Below are 16,489 nucleotides of genomic sequence, written 5' to 3' on the forward strand. Positions count from 1 at the left end.
ATATCGCGTGATATGGTTTCAAATTATCTAATAAAAGATTTCTTTAAGTATGTTTAGACTTTGAAATCAAACAAGAATACAAAAAAAAAAAGCTTTCCAACTCTGAGAACGCCATATTGATTTTGAAAATTCCTGTTGCTGTGAAAGTTTTTCGAAAACGTAGAATCTTAAAATCTTTCATTCGCATACAAAGTTCGACATTTGATCAACTTTTCCACAAATTCAACATATGCTTCAAATTGAGCAGAATTTTCTACCGAAAAAAACACATAATTTACCGGTGAAACAAAAATTTTTTACTCATCTTCGACCGGTGACAAATGAGTTGTCAATAAGTAGACGATTGAATTTGTTTTTTTCTATCTGCTACTCAATAAAATGAAAAATGATCAATTCATGCTTTCAAAACCCTTCAATTGGAGTTAAAAATTTTTCTGAACTTCATTTTTCTGTATTTTACAATCGAATCTTTGTATTCCCACCCGGTAGATGGGTTATAGATATAACGCCGTGATTCGCAGACGCATGAAAGCTCGACACACATAGAAGTGTTACGTGAGTCGAGAGTAAAGCGAACTTTGATAACACGCGTGTCCGACGACATGCTGTGAAAGAAAATCTAAGATCGCCAAAATCGTTTTGTGGGTGTTGTGCGTCGATCAGGAACGATCAGTTTACACGCTTCATTTTAACCCCTGAGGATTATACCATACGGGCTTTCCAGAAGGTGCGAACATTTCTTTTCAACCCTTTGAAGCGTACAGTTTTCCTTGCGGTTAAATTCCTTGAAACTGGGTATGTAAAAGAGGTCTCGGGTCGACTGATTTAAAAAGTCGAGTCAGATCTGAGAAGTTTTCAAAATTTAAAATGGTGGATTTAATGTGGCGGACTGAAAATGTGGAACTGATCGAAATTACTCGAGAATGAACATTTGGGTGTGATTTTAGGTCGCCAAATACGACCCCAAAAACCCCCGAGTAACAAATTTCAAGCAGTAGGACCAATTTTTATATTCTCAGTTCACTAGTTTTGATTTTGATGTCGGGTTTGTTTTTAGCGATCCCAAAAACCCAAGACTACCAAATTCCACTTTTCTGGTCCCCGTAACTTTCGCACAATTACATTTATTTTTTAAAAACAGAGCTTTTCAGCACTTTGTGTATTTAAAGCGCTCACTATATTCGCGAAATCATCATAATCCCGCTTAAAACATCAACATTGACATTTTACAAGTCCAATTATACGAAAAATAATTTTAAAAAAATGACCGGGATATCGCAAAAATCGAATGTAAATCTTGAATAACCGATTTCACAAAGGTGTCTAATATCTGAAACGCTGTGTCGTTAATTCTTTCGTCTCAGAATTTATTTTTCAAAAACAGAACCGATGTTGCGTTTTCACGCCAATAATCACGATGATGCGAATAAGGGTACAAAACTGGAATGTAATGGATTTTTGCAGGAGTTTCTTGCCGATGATGGCAAAATTCCCAAGTGCAGAAAACTAGTCAACAAAAAACAGTCCAAGCTATTGTGAAACTCGGCGAATTTCTCATCGATGATTCGCAATATAGCGCATCGAAGATTCCAATCCTCATCATCGAAGTGGCTGCTGTGATTCCCAAGAAATTGAGACTCCGAATAATTTGAGTGGCAGGGGAAGAAGCGATCAATTATTACGTAATGGGATGGGAGCTTTAACCCGGAATTAAATCTGAACTCGGTATTCGCATAATTCAAGCTGAACCAACCTTCAGCCGTCGAGATATTACGAGACAGCGTTACCGCTGTCCGAAGTCTCTCTTTTTCCCTGATTCATTGCAGAGTGACAAATTCGAAAAGAAATTTACTCCCCAAGTGTTTCCACTTTGTAAACGAGAATATTTTCAGACGCGTTACGTGAGCCGAAATTCAACGATGATAATAAACTTTTTCGATTGCAAAGACACGCGTGTTTTCAACAGCCAACGAAACGTATCAGTCAATGTTTGCAATATCGAAGGATGTCAAAAAAAATAAATAAATAAATAAATAAATAAATACAAACCTGTCAAAATATCTAAAGTTCTTTCGAATATCCGATGCAGTCGGAATAGAAGCTACTTACACCAACAGAATACAATTGTTGTTATTTTATATTTTTTTTTTTCTGTTTCGATATTCCTGCGTTCAACATGGAATAAAAATTAGTCACAAGAATCCGAAGTTTAATTCTACTTTGCAAAATGTAGTGTGTCAGTTTTTTTTTTTCAACGATTTCGGCTGATTGTAGATAAATTCTTTTAAATTCAACCAGGTGGTTTCGTTTCCGAAAAATAAAATAAATTCCTTTCATTGAAATTGAAAACCGATTCATTATCTATGTTAGGTAAGAGATAACAAACAAGATGTTATTTTCAATTAAAATTTCATTTAAAAAAAAATAAAATTTTCTGTGAGGGTACAATTGATTCTTTCCCACTCAAAAAATTTTTTCATATTTGTACAACGCAGAGAAACAAAACATATTCAGATTAGATTCTGCCTCACTTACAAGAAAAGATAATTACGAATTTTGGAAGTGATCTCATGATGCAGAGCAAAGAGTAGGTCAAACATCACTTTATTATTTCCAATAGTTTTCCATGCAAACCCAATTCGAGTTGTCAGTCGGGCTCCGAATTCGGTCAGTTAAAGAAATCTCACGATCGGGATGAGCAGTTTTTCTCGATTTCCGATCCAACGATTTACCGAGGAAAAACTCTCGGCCCATTTATGATGTGCATTCAAATGGATCCCAGCACCAGTTTCTTGATTCCACCTTCCTTCGAGCAGGTAATGAGTTGTGCCAGCCTCGCGTCCCACCGCTGACACCATTTTCCTCGCACAACTGCGCTGGTCACGTACTAGATTAAACAGCGCGGACTTCCATCATTCACCGCAGCCGATGGCGACGCGGCGGCCCTGAAGATGCATGATTGTCTCAAAAAAAAAAAGGACAAAAACCGCGCGAATTGAGCCGAATTCCTAAGAAATTTCAGATCAGAATTACCGGGTCGATAATTTTTCTCTAGGGTAAAACAGTCGGATTTTCCCTGAAAGAACTACGTAATTTCATCCCTTTAAATCAAGCCTGGTTTCCAATTTGACCATATTTTACTTTTTTTTTTTTTTTATTGTTCGGTCTTTTTTTCTTTTCCCGATTGTCGAAATATTACAGCTGATACGACGGATTGAAAACAACAAAGCTATGACGTCACTTGTGACGAACATAGCAAAAATACTGAAATTCAATTGCCTATAATTATTCGCCATTGTAACTTTCAACAAAAAAGAATAAATATGTCGCAGTTATTTCAACCTACTCTACCGAATGCGCGTATTTTCACTCAAAAATGAAGTTTAGGTTATAGGCTGAGTATCTGCTTTAGGTTATTCCCTGATTTGACAGGTTCGAAATACGCGCGTACTGAATTTATACCTGTTCAATACTAACCTAGCTTCGCTATGTGACCTAAAAACGTCACTCATACGCGGATAGAATATTCATAACTTAAACGACCTGGGATGTGATAATAAATTTTCATCACCTTCGGGTTGCAGCTTAAGGATAAATCATAAGTTACGACAACAGAAAAACCGTGTTAAACATGTACAGTAACGTTACTTCCGCAAATGAAACAACATCGCTACTGTGTAATACAAATCAATTTGAATAAATTCGACTAAAACAAGTTAAGCAATCAACAATTTGAAAAATTAAAGACTTTTTTTTTTTTTAGACTTGAGACTAAAATGGTGATTAAATGATTTGAAATCAACTTTGGCGTTTTCACCCGGTTCTGAAGTATTTGGTTCCATTTTGTTTGCTGACTCGACAAATGCAAGTTGTCAAGTAACCGAAATTATTCGTCCTTGTAAAAATGCCACACGGAATTTTTTTCTTTCAACATAAAAATTTCCTATTTTCGGAAACGCAGTTCAAAGAGAAAAATAAGTTGAATATCATTTTCCAGAACAAGTATATTTTGTAGGAGTGAGATTAATTGAGACACGCCGTTTGTGTGGAATCGTCATTTTAAGAGATTAGTCGATTCTTTCCCTAATCCTGACGATGATGAAGCCTTCGTGCGGAAAGTGAAAATTACGATCAAAGATGTTCATCACACTCTGAGCCAGCTTCGGGGCATCAAGAGTATTTCGTTACATTTCTATCTCTCCGAATATTTGGCTAGGCTATAAAGCGGGTGTGGATCGGTAATTTGCACCGGAGTAAAGATGACTAAATAAACGATTTTCCGTGACTCGGAGTGTATAACGAGCTGAGAATCCCGCCAGCTGTTCCCGATCCTTTGTGGATTCAATTTGTACGGCGCTCGCAAATTCGCATACACGTAGACGGCTGCGATATTTGAACTGCCTTCGCGATTTCATTCGCGTAATTGGAAAGGCAAGTACGTGTGCTTGAAATTTTCGAAAACACGATTATTCCGCTTACGTGATAGATTAGATGAATTCTCGGTGAAACTTTTAACTCGCTTAGAGGCTCGCTCTCTCATCATCGACTAGCCGTCTGCAAGCTTCTCGATTTTCTAAGTTGATGCCGGATCGATGATTTCTGATTCCAGGATTTAACCGATCAACGATTGATCCAGAAACTTACGAGAAATCTTATCATGAATATTCGATCGCTTTTTTGACACTTCCTCAGCGCTAGGCGGATGATCCATAATGCGTATAATCTTGTCGCATTTGCATTTTCAATACTGATTTTCTAAACAGTCGATGGAAAAAAATCAAATCATCCAAAAGCATTTACAGTATTTTCATTCTATATTTTCAGAAAGGTATTGCTTTCTCGCATTCGGGGTATTAGATACTCGTTAATTTGTGTGTACATCAAATTTTAGGAGTCCACGATTTCAAATGAATTTTAAAATTTCAGAAAATCCAAATGATTTCATCTGCTTTCAAAAGATTTCGGAACGTTATGAGAGAATTTTAAAAACGCTCACGTGGTTTCAAAATATGTCGAAGCATTCTATGTGGTTTCAGAGGATTCCAGATCATCTCACAAAACTTTACGGGATTTCGGTCTTTTTTGAGTTGATGATTTCACCAGATTTCACAGGATTTCAAAAGATTTCAGAATGTTTTCAGAGGCTTTGAAAAAAGCTCGGATGCTTTCAAAATTTTTAAAAGCATTCCATGTGATTTTAAAGGATTTCAGATGATTTCACAAAACTTCATGGGATTTCGAACTTTTTTGACTTGATGATTTCACCAGATTTCACAAGATTTAAAAAGATTACAAAGGAGTGCAAAAGATTTGAAAGAATTTCAAAGAATTTTCTCGCGATTTCAATAATGTCAGAGACTTAGAATAATTTCACTATCTCCAGAAGGATGTCAAAAGATCTTCAGGATTTCACGTGATTTCACAAGATTTTCCGTAATGTTTTCCTCGTTCTTCGCAGTAGTTTAGTCTCACAGAAAAATCGAAAACTTCGCTACGCTCAATCGAAACTGGAATAGAAAACTTCAGTATGAGCTTGGACTAATTTCAAATTGTTTCGCCTGATATCGATCGTTTGACAATCGGTAAAATCTCTAAATGTAATCAGTTATATAGAAAAAGTGACACGATTTTCCGTGTCAAAGAGATTTCATTTATACTCAAAGTACGATGAATTTTTTCTGTCAACTGTTCCAAAACTCGGCAATTTTTTTTTCTCACCTCACATAACTCTTTACCAAGCATGTAAAACACGGACTTTAAAAACATCAAAATTGTGGCAGTCGACGAGTTAAATTATAATAAATTCTTGACGTGATTTAGGCTTTATGAAGTCTTTAGGGTTGTTTTTGAATTTTATGATCCGCTAAGATAGTCCGCTTTGTGACCGAAACATCTCGTGGAAATAACATGGGAAAAACTTTTTGCTCTTTAAAATTTTCCAAGTCTTTGAGAAATGTACCGAAAATGATGAAAAATATACATTTTTGCACGGAATTGAACGCTCTACAAAAAAGCTATGATGCATTAAATTTGTAAACGAAAGCGTTGAAAGTTAAGTAACATACGAACGATGTCATTTAAAAATTCTATGCGCAAGTGCTTTTTCGTAGAACGTTTAATTCTCCACAAAAATATGATAAAATTGCAAACAGCGAAAAAAGTTTTTCTCATGTTATTTCCATGAGATACTTCGATCAAAAAGCAAACTAACTTGGAGTTGATGCAGAGAGTACAAATTTTCAGAGAACTTTTTTGTTTATTTAAAGGCGTTTAAGCTCTAGGGAGCATAAAAATTCAAAAACAATCGTATTAAGGACCATCCAAATACACGTATACTATATCGTATACCTTATACTTTGAAGGTTTCATCAGTATTCTTTACCTACAAAATTTGATCACGGCTTAGCGAAAGCACTTTTTTTTCTCCCCGGCAGAAATTAATCTACTTTTTTCAGGCACGAACGCCTTATAGATTCGCTCTCTTGCGATTAACGGCGCTGGAAGAATATAAGGTTCCAATATCCCCGCCTCGGCTTGGAGACAAGTTTCAACGCCTGAATTTTCGACTTTTTCTAACGGCAAGTTATTCGACTGTTTGCATGCGTATTAACCTCAATTTTCGGATAAAGTTTTCCTGAAAAATAGAGTACAAATACTTGCTCGATGAAATTTTAAAAAAAAAAATTTTTTTAAAAAAAACTTGAGTTGAAAAAATGGGGCTAGCGTGTACTTTTCGAAAACTTTATCATTTTTAGGATTTCCGATAGATTGTAATGAAATTTCAAGATTTTCGAAAACATATTTTACGAATGGTTGTGCGCATTTACGTAATTACGTTTCAATTGTTTGTGTGAGTGGTATTTCTAATTGTCGAATAAAATTTACTCGAAAAATCAAGCACTCGTTTAGTCAAATTTTTCTCCGAAAACTTGTCAAAAATCCATCGTTTTCATGGTTTTGGGACGAATCGCGACAAAATTTGGAAACGTTTCAACATCCTTCGCAATGTTTTTTTTACAATATAATTGTCACGAATGAGCATCGCGTCGATTTCCCTAAAGTTTAGATGATTATTGTAGAACCGATAATCGTATCCTCTGCCGATGGGTGACGGTAAAATCCTTTGAATAAGAGATGTCGGGTCAAGAGAAAAGCTTTCCCGAGTCTTATCAGCTTTTGAGAAGAGCCCGTAAGCGATAACGGACTTCAAGATCCGTCTAAGAGGATTTTTAGAGGTTGAAGTAGGAAAAAAAAGCTGGCGAGCTTTGTGTCTTGGCTCGTTTTTCGAGAAAAGTGGAAACGATTTTGAAAGAAGAAAAAAAAAAAAATCATACCCAAAGTTCTTCGACTTGATCCAACCCAAAATTTTTCATAAGCTTTGTTTTGAAAACGGATGAAAACATGTCTGGGAAAAGTTGTGTGCAAAGTTTTTTGGCTCGCATTCACCTGAATTAAAAAAATTTAAATCATGAAGCCTGCTCATCCCCTACATAACGGCGACTTAATTGATTTGTGGGGGCTAGTATAGGATTCGCGTTAATTATTATCGGAACGCGCCAGATTCCCGGGAGTTGAGGTTATTATCGGCGTTGCCGTAGTGCAGAAAGGGCTGTTATATGTATACGTGTTGATCAAGTCTCCGTAATTAAAATTTTGCGTAAAAGAGATTTCGGTCGAAAGAAGGAAAAGATAAACGGGATTCAAAGGAAATCAATTGGAGGAAGTGGAATATTTTATCACGTAGAGAGACGATTCTTCGCCTCTGTCAACTTGAATTACCGATTAAATAATCAACACTCGATTATATTGACCAGATAACGTAAATTTGTATACACTCATTATTCTTACACATCGCGTGTATACAAGTTGAAACAATATTTTGAGAAACTCAACCCAAAATTTTATCGCACGTACATAACGTATACTCGTATATTAATGTTACAAAATAATTTTGTGGCGTGAAAAAAGTCGAGGCAACATTTCGTTGGAATAATAATATTATTAACCAAGAGAATAATAATTATTTTCATTGTCTTGGTCATTTTATCCACTTCAAAGGTAACCCAGTTAATTATAAACGCGCCCATCTTCTCTTTTGTATATTTACAATGAAGTTAATTCAAGGCAACGGTAACAGTAGCGGAATACAAAACGGCGACTGGCAAATATAACTTATTGTTATTGCGAGTGTCGTTATTTATGCGTTGCGGTATGTAACGCGATACGTGTGTATTTATATGTTTACGTATGTATTGCCACGTTTTGCCAATTATAATTCGATAAAGCAAAGTTTGCATTCTGCCAGGTTCTTACGCAACAATTTTCCCATCTCTACTCGTCAATTTAAACCGTGCCGCCAATTTCTCAATGTTCTGTGCGCGATGCAGAATAAGTTTATTCTGAATTGATACTAAGATCAACATGGAAATAATGATCGAGCAACAATTTTTCGACCACTTATTACACAGCTATTAAACTCGTTTCCAGCTTTAGTCGATTTCACATCACGGAAGATTCGAAATATCAGATTATTCTGAGGAGAATTGGTTGAAAATTAAAATCAGACTAACGGACCGGAAATTGGAGAGAAAAAAGTATATTCGACGTCTCGGCTAAATTAAAAGAATACGGTAATCGCGAATGCGGTGAATATCTTTCGATGAATATTCAAACGAAATTGTAAATGTTTCAATGATAAATTGAAAAGTACGAATGGATGAATGAATGAACGAACGAATGAATAAATGGATAAATTCAACGGGGTTGAACTTGAGGTTGAATAATAAAAAGATCAAAGAATTATGTGTTTTCAGTAGATATTCTTAGATTTATTTCGACAATAATTTATGGACAGTGAAAAAATATTATTTTCAAATAATTTTTTAATGTTGATAAATACATTCTACAGTTGTAAGATGAAAGGCAAATACTTGTTATTGTTCCTTCCGCACACACATATATACATCTTTTACATAAATTATAAATTTTTGGGATCGCTGATTACGAATCTGAAATTGGATTTGAAAAATTCAAGATCGCGGATCCAGTATAGCTGACAAACATTTCAAATCCGATCAAATCTGGAGAAAAAACTCTATCCAGAGGTTTTCGGGATCGCTGCGATTACGAATCTGAAATCCGATTTCGAAAATTCAATATCGCGAATCAAATCAACGACCCCGAAAACCTTTGCGTAGAGCTTTTTGCCTGGATCTGATTAAATTTGAAATGTTCGTCGGCCATCTTGAATTTTTAAAATCTGATTTCAGATTCGTAATCATCGACCTCAAAAACCAAAAAGAATCTTCTTCTAAAATTTTACTCAGCACAACAATGTGTGATTCAAAGTGTTTGGTCTCTCCGTACACTTTACCTTTCTTAATTTTGACTTTTCGACACCTCGAATTTCCACATTTTGAAATTCTATCCAACATACTTGCAAATCGCCAAACATTCGATATTGTACCATATTGAAAAACAATCCTCCCATCGATTCAATTAATTCCCTGCACTTCACCCCTCTACGTATGAAAATACAAAAATACGATATCGTGACTTTTCCATTTTCCGATTCTTCTACATTTTCACCACCATCCTGGAAATATCGATCCGCCTCTCTCGCCTGTATTCTTATCTCCAGCCGGCTGGAGATTAATGATTCGCGTTGGCTGAACGGAAACATTGGGTCGCGGGAAGATGGGGACGAGAGTCGGTTAAATTCGTACAATTCTACACGCAGGCACGTTCTCGCGTTCGCAAATCCTCACCAACGTACACGAAGGTATAACCGTTCAACATGTGCACGCAGACGCGCAAAGAGTCCCTGGATACCTTATGCATACACCGTACGACGTGTGTTTCAACCCCTTTCTCAACACGGCATACATCCCTGCGAGTTTGCTCTGATCACACGTTTGCTCACTTGAAACGTTGTACGGTATCGTTGACACAGGACGAAAAGGGAAGCGAGAGAGAAGGAGGGAAAAAAGAGAGAAAAATGAGAAACAAGACCGAGAAAAGATGCGAAGACGATACGATGGAAAATGATCAAAATTGAATTACGAGACCGATGAAACTGTAGAAGCATTCCTCGCCGTTTATCAAAACTCTGGAACAATTGACAAAATCTTTTAATGCAATTTTTCACCCTTAGTAAATGATGAATATTTTTGATTTTCACATTTTGAGACTGTTTTCAATGGTTTTGAATTATCTTGCTGATAATTCGATAAAAATTTATACTTTTTCCAATAGTATCATATTGTACTTCAAGACTTTTTAACTAATGTTCACCGTTTCTGACAATTGGTACTAATAAACTCGAGTTGATACATTTTATTCTCAACTTACTCTAAACATTTGTCGAGTACCTTAAGATATTTGGTTTCGAGAATACTTTTCATAATTTATCACTATTTCGGTTTATTTTTCAATATTTTCATTGTTTTTTCCAACTAGTTTTAACGATTAAAAACTTTTTTTCGATAAAGTTGATAATTCACAACGTGTTTCGATCATTTTTTACCACTTCAAAATTATATTCTTAATACGGTTCATTTTCAGATATTTTTTAACGTTTGTGTTAATTCTTGATTACAGTGGATTGTTTTTAAATATTTTCCATCACTTGAAATTATGTTTGATTATTCGCCTGCCATCATTGATCTTTTTTATATCACGCTAGACGACTCATTCGCAAAATAAGTTTTCGCCGTCTCTGCCACTTTTAAATATCTTTGATCGGATATTACAATTTTTTACGATTATCGACCGTTTCTTTGTATATTTGACAGTTTAAAACCATCCTTAGCAAAACTTTAGATGATTCAATTCTATGACAATTTCGTCCGATCTCAGTTCATTTTCACCCACAAAGTTCAGATCACTTTTACATCCCTTTCACGAGTTACGTTGACACATTTTTCCTCCGTTTTTTAGCATCTACAAACAATATTTCAAAATATTCCCAACCTTGCAATAAAATTCAGGCCATTGTTATCAAGGTTTCAAGATTATTAGATTCGTTTGATTAAATATTCCAACGAGATTGGTCAAATTTTCATTGTTGTCTTTTCATTGTCATCTTTCTGCCGAATGCTCGATAAGTGGATTAATTTTCGGCAAATTAATTTCTACGGGAAGAAAATTTATAGCAAAGTATAATATTGAGGTAAACGAGCATCGAGATGAGCCTGACGAATTGTAATCGTTGTACGGAACATTCTCCGCTTCGTCATCTGTTCATCACTGTCTCTTTCTTCCTCTAATTGTGAGCCTAGCTCTCCGTCTCTTCAAATTCTCTCGAGGATTCCTCGCGACGCGTCATTAACTCGACGACTGTGTATTTTCTGCCTTACTCTGCCACGTTTGAATACCGTCATCCCGTATGTATTCAATATGTGGCTTTGCGGAACAAGATTGCTAACGACAAATATCTCCGGACCTGTTTCGGCATATCACGGAACAATTCCAGAGGGAGCCTTTGTCTTCTTGGGTGGTTAAAGCCGCCCCTTTGACGATCCCCCATTCAAGGATTCGTGTATCAAACGTACAGTCCCGTCAAAGAGCTTTAAGGGGAAAAATACGATACGTCAAAGGTTCGAAAATGCAACTGACGTCAATTTAGTTGAAACGATATCGCTTCGACACTGTAAAAATTAACGAACCATAAATTTTGGCTAAAATAGCACAATTACTGACGAACTTGAACAGATCTCATCAACGAATCGTTTCCAAAACAACAACAAAAATCGCACCGGTTTACCGATTTTAATTAACTCGGGCTAATTTTATTCGTCAATGAATTTTAATTAACGTTGTAGTATTTATTAAGGCATTGGTTTACTATTCGTCGTTGATAATAATTTCATTTTGTTTTATTTTTTTATTTTTTTTACCCATTTAGAAGTAAAATATAAAATATGACTTTTGTGATTTGTGGAGAATTCATTCCGGATCAAAATGAGCTCCGCTTTATTAAAATCGTTCAGACGACGCGGTTTCTTAATTGTAGAAATAATTTGATGCTAGGAATCGTTCAAAGTCATCAATAATTGTGCCATCGTAACTCGTGTTTATAGTTATTGGAATAGTTTTTGGGGAATATCGTTTAAACTAAATTAATCTCGACGAACTTCAGTTCTACTGTGAAACTTTTGTTATATGATATTTCCTTCTTCGTAGCTTTTTGACCGGACTGTAAGTTTAGTGCATCTTTAATGCCATTCACTGTGGCGTAATCCACTCTTGTCTGCTGCTCGCTGCATCGGCGACATTCAGTTTCCGGCGTTCCTTCAGCCGGCTTCAGCGCTTCATGGACAATCAAATTTTACGACTGACCACTCAGGTAAACCGAAACAATTGCACGATCTCGCATCTCGATGCAAATGAAATTTTCGGTTCGGTACGACTTGGGACCTCAAAAATATCTAAAGTTGAAAATCCGGTTGGGAAATAAGCCGCGATTTCGAATAACAAGATAAACGGTAAGGCTATTTTTTCCGAATTCGATTAGAGAAATAAATGATACTAAAAATCATCGGCTCGTAGGAAACGAAAGAAAGAAGTATGAAAAAAAAAATTCTCAAAATTCTACTTCGCAGGTTCGAGACACGATATTGTAAATTATTTTCTTCGATACGGAAACGGAAAAGTATCTGAAGAATATTTTATATTATGTTATATGTGTTTTTTTATTTTTATTTTTTTATTTTGACGGAGTGAAATAATCATCCAAGAACCGAAAATTGTATTGCATGTAGTTTGCACCGAAACGTCGCAAGAAGAGAAAACAAATCCATATTAGGTCTAACTTTTTCAGATCTACACTCAATTTTGGTGTAAACTTAACTTAAAGTAAATCAATATATCGATCCATGAATTTTTGAATGTTTTGATTCACTTCTTTAAAGTTCTTTTATACTTCTTGATTTTGTTATTTCTAGTCGTTTGTACGTATAAAGGAATGATCGTTTCCGATTGGTTTATCACATTTCATTCTCTGTTGTGAATATTGGTTTTTTTTTTTTCAAATTTCGACCCGACGAACAATCAGATTCTGGATGAATGAAAAGGAGGGAAAATTCCATAATATTCCCAAGGCGCCGATGCACCGGCTCTGATCAGTCGGCTGCAGAGATTGGATTTCCGGACACTGGCGTAACCGGCCGCGAGGGATTTTGGAATTTTTATCCTCCGATAAAAAATACTACGGCATTATGACAACCGACAAAGGACAGCGGTTTTAGATCCCCGACCGAAATTAGAAAAGAATTTCGCACCTGTTGTTCACCAATGGTCTACAAAAATAATTAAAATTCAGAGAAATTAATAACCGTCGGAGTAGCCAAAACGACAAAAAGCGTTATTTTTTTCTTTCCGACGCGTTGAATGCTAGTTTCGAATTAAACCACTCATTCTGTATTCACTCTGTGCTACTATTCGAATCATTTCGTTCAATTATTGTCAAACTTGCGGATGATTTTATCGACTAAAAATAATTATTCCAGAATTATGAATATTCGATTCAGCTGACTGGTAATTCTATAATCGTTGATTAATTCACTCCCTCATTGAATAACGCGTGACATTTCTATTTCTGTGCTGATTCACTGACGCATATGATCAAATGAATCGGGTATACGAAACTCGAGTGAAGATATACCGACTAATTAAAAATATTCCAGCAATGAGCGGAGTGAAAGCTGCACGATTCGATTTAAGTACTTTCAAGATACAGGATATAATTGCGCGGGTATAAAATATGTATATTACACGAGGCTTTAACGCAAATACGGAGTAAAAGTATGTTCCCAGCCATACAGCTGCACGTATATATAATACAGGCTCGGGTTAATTAATGCTCAAAATTTTCCGTACCTTGTTCTACGTATCGCGGTGCAAAACGAAAAAGGATTTTCTAATGTGCGAAAACACTCTTCACTCTGGAAATTACACAGGTATCTGGAATATTTATATAACGAGATTAAAATCGCGAGGAAATGATGAAAACGAGAGAATTCTGAATCGTTTTCCAGACGAGGTGAAAAAAATCAAGAATAAAAAAAAAAAAAAATCAAAAACGTGTAATTCAAAAGTACACGTTCACAGGCAAATAAAGAACAAGAATATTTCACCAAAAATTCTGAGACGCGTTTTTGGAACAGCTTTGTCACAAAATTCACGTGAGCTTTGAATTATCAAACCGCACAGAATGAATCGGCTTATAGAATTGTTTATTTATCGTTCTTACGATTAGAACTGGAAATCGTCATTTGCAACCTTCAATTCGGAATCCAAGACTCGATTCACAAGTATTGTTTGTTTTATTTTTTTCTATTATTATTGTCCGTTGGATCTCAGTGCCTTAAGACGTTTTGATTTTGCGTCACCCTAAAAGAATTTTCGATTTTTCCACACACGTTCAAACTCAACTTTATTCTTTATTTTATCACTGTTTCGAGGGTCATTATCATCGTCAACTTCGTCATTTTCGTTCCCGCCCCCGTTTTTCATCGTCGTGTTCAAACCCGCGATTTTCACGTTTGCTTTCATCATTACGAATGTAAACTTCAACTTCCTCATCCTCAGCATGTTGAACCTCGTCATTCTTGTGCTTTCTCTAATCATTCGCGTCATCTTCATCATCCTTATCCTCGTTATCTCAACTTTCCATTCACCGACTTTATTCTTTTTTTCATCACGAGCTTGCCTTAGTCAGCCTGATGTTCAACCTTATCATCGCCATGTTTTTCCCTCGCCATTCTTACAACCCTCATCATCCTCACTGTCCTCCACTTTACCCTCATCCTTGATTTTCGTCATTCTTTACGAAATTCACATCGTCTTCATCCTGTTTTCACGATACTCGTCTTGATTACCCTCATCTTCAAGATTCCAACCTCATTATCCTTATCCCGATCCTCAACTTCCTCATTCTTATTACCCTCATCCTAGTTCTCATCACCCTCCTTCCCATTCAGAGTGCTCCCCCCCTAATTATCCACAGACTTCCGAACCTGATACACACCAATGTATGTACAAACTGATCACATCTCTTGGTTAAGGTACCAAGGTCCTTACACCATTATGCCAACAGTCATTCAACGCATCGTATAGAACTTGTAGCATAGCCACGCGAACGTGCGAGGTGAAGAAGAGTGGATAAAAAAGTATGACTGGCTCTGTGGCAAAGCCGAAAACCTCCTAGATTAATAATGTTTGATTATCAAGTTTTAGGTAACGAGCTGTTACACGGGATACATGTCCGTATTACCGAGAAACAGCGCAGGATCACGATGCACCATTCACCCATCTAATAACAACTTTGCAACTCGGTTCAAAGCTTGCAGGGCGCTGTTCCCTTTAATATGTGTATTACAGAGTAGAAGTGTTGGAAACTGGATTAAGCTCTGTAAACCAATTTTGAGTTCGGGGCATGATACACGCTGCGATACGAACGAGGGGAGGTCAACATTTTTCACAGGGAAGTTTTTGCGGTCGTTTTATAACGCGATTGTTCGTAATTAAATACCGATTCAACGAGTCACGGGTGAATGCATTCGAACAGAGCAGCGGATGACTGTAATCAATCACCCGTAATGCGAGTGTCACCAGCTAACCTGACCCTTCGGTCCGTCGTCCCTAATCTCGGAAAAACAACCCTTCGCACGCAGTCCATATTTTTAACACAAATTACACCGATTATCATATCATCGATCGTTACAGTGGCAAAAAAGTGAAACAATAAAAATGTTGAAACCAAATTGACATCGGATTATTTTTTTTCAACGTGGTATTACCTAAAAGTTAGGAGACGAAAAGATGATTTTGATCTCGATCGACGTGGATTTTCCAAACTTAGATCTGATCGGGTTTTGACTTAGATTGGTGCCGTACCTTTTGAATTATGTAGAGACCGGTATTCCAAAAAATCAAATAAAAACGATGTTATCTTGGGAATGGATGAACGGATTTGAATGATAATTGGTACTGTCAGGTTTTTTTGGTGGCTGATCATGAATCTGAGGTAAGATTCGCGAAATCGAAAATGGTGAATCCCATGTGGTGGAAGAAAAAAAAAAATAGAAATATTCGGATTCAGGCTAGAATTTGTGAATGAAGGTTTTATGGGTTGCCGATAATGAACCCAAGATCCTTTTTCCAAAATTTGTAATGGTGGATCCATTATAGTGGATTCATGTAATATGGTGCCTGAAAGCATTTAAATCGTTAATCGCGGATCTGAGTGTGTAGTTCGAAATTTGAATTAAATATTAATACATATTTTTTTTTTTTTGTGAATTTGGAACCTGCAGTGTGAAAACGGGAAATTCAAAGGCTGGCTCACGATCAGCCTAAAGACGCTTGTTTCAAATCGTTTCTCGCTCGGGAAAAAATAAATATTAGATTGACAACCAAATCCAAGAGTGTGTCGAATTATCATTATCGCTACAGAGTATAGGATTAAGGTCTGGACGGACGATAATTT

General features: G+C 36.2%; 1 protein-coding gene across 2 annotated transcripts in view; it reads right to left on the reverse strand.

Moving 5' to 3' along the window:
• The window catches only part of LOC124305147 (alpha-1D adrenergic receptor), a 135,868-nt gene that overhangs the window by 93,191 nt on the left and 26,188 nt on the right, over positions 1-16,489 (reverse strand). The window lies entirely within an intron of this gene.

Source organism: Neodiprion virginianus, chromosome 5 (genome assembly GCF_021901495.1).
Source record: "Neodiprion virginianus isolate iyNeoVirg1 chromosome 5, iyNeoVirg1.1, whole genome shotgun sequence".
Taxonomy (NCBI): Eukaryota; Metazoa; Arthropoda; class Insecta; order Hymenoptera; family Diprionidae; genus Neodiprion; species Neodiprion virginianus.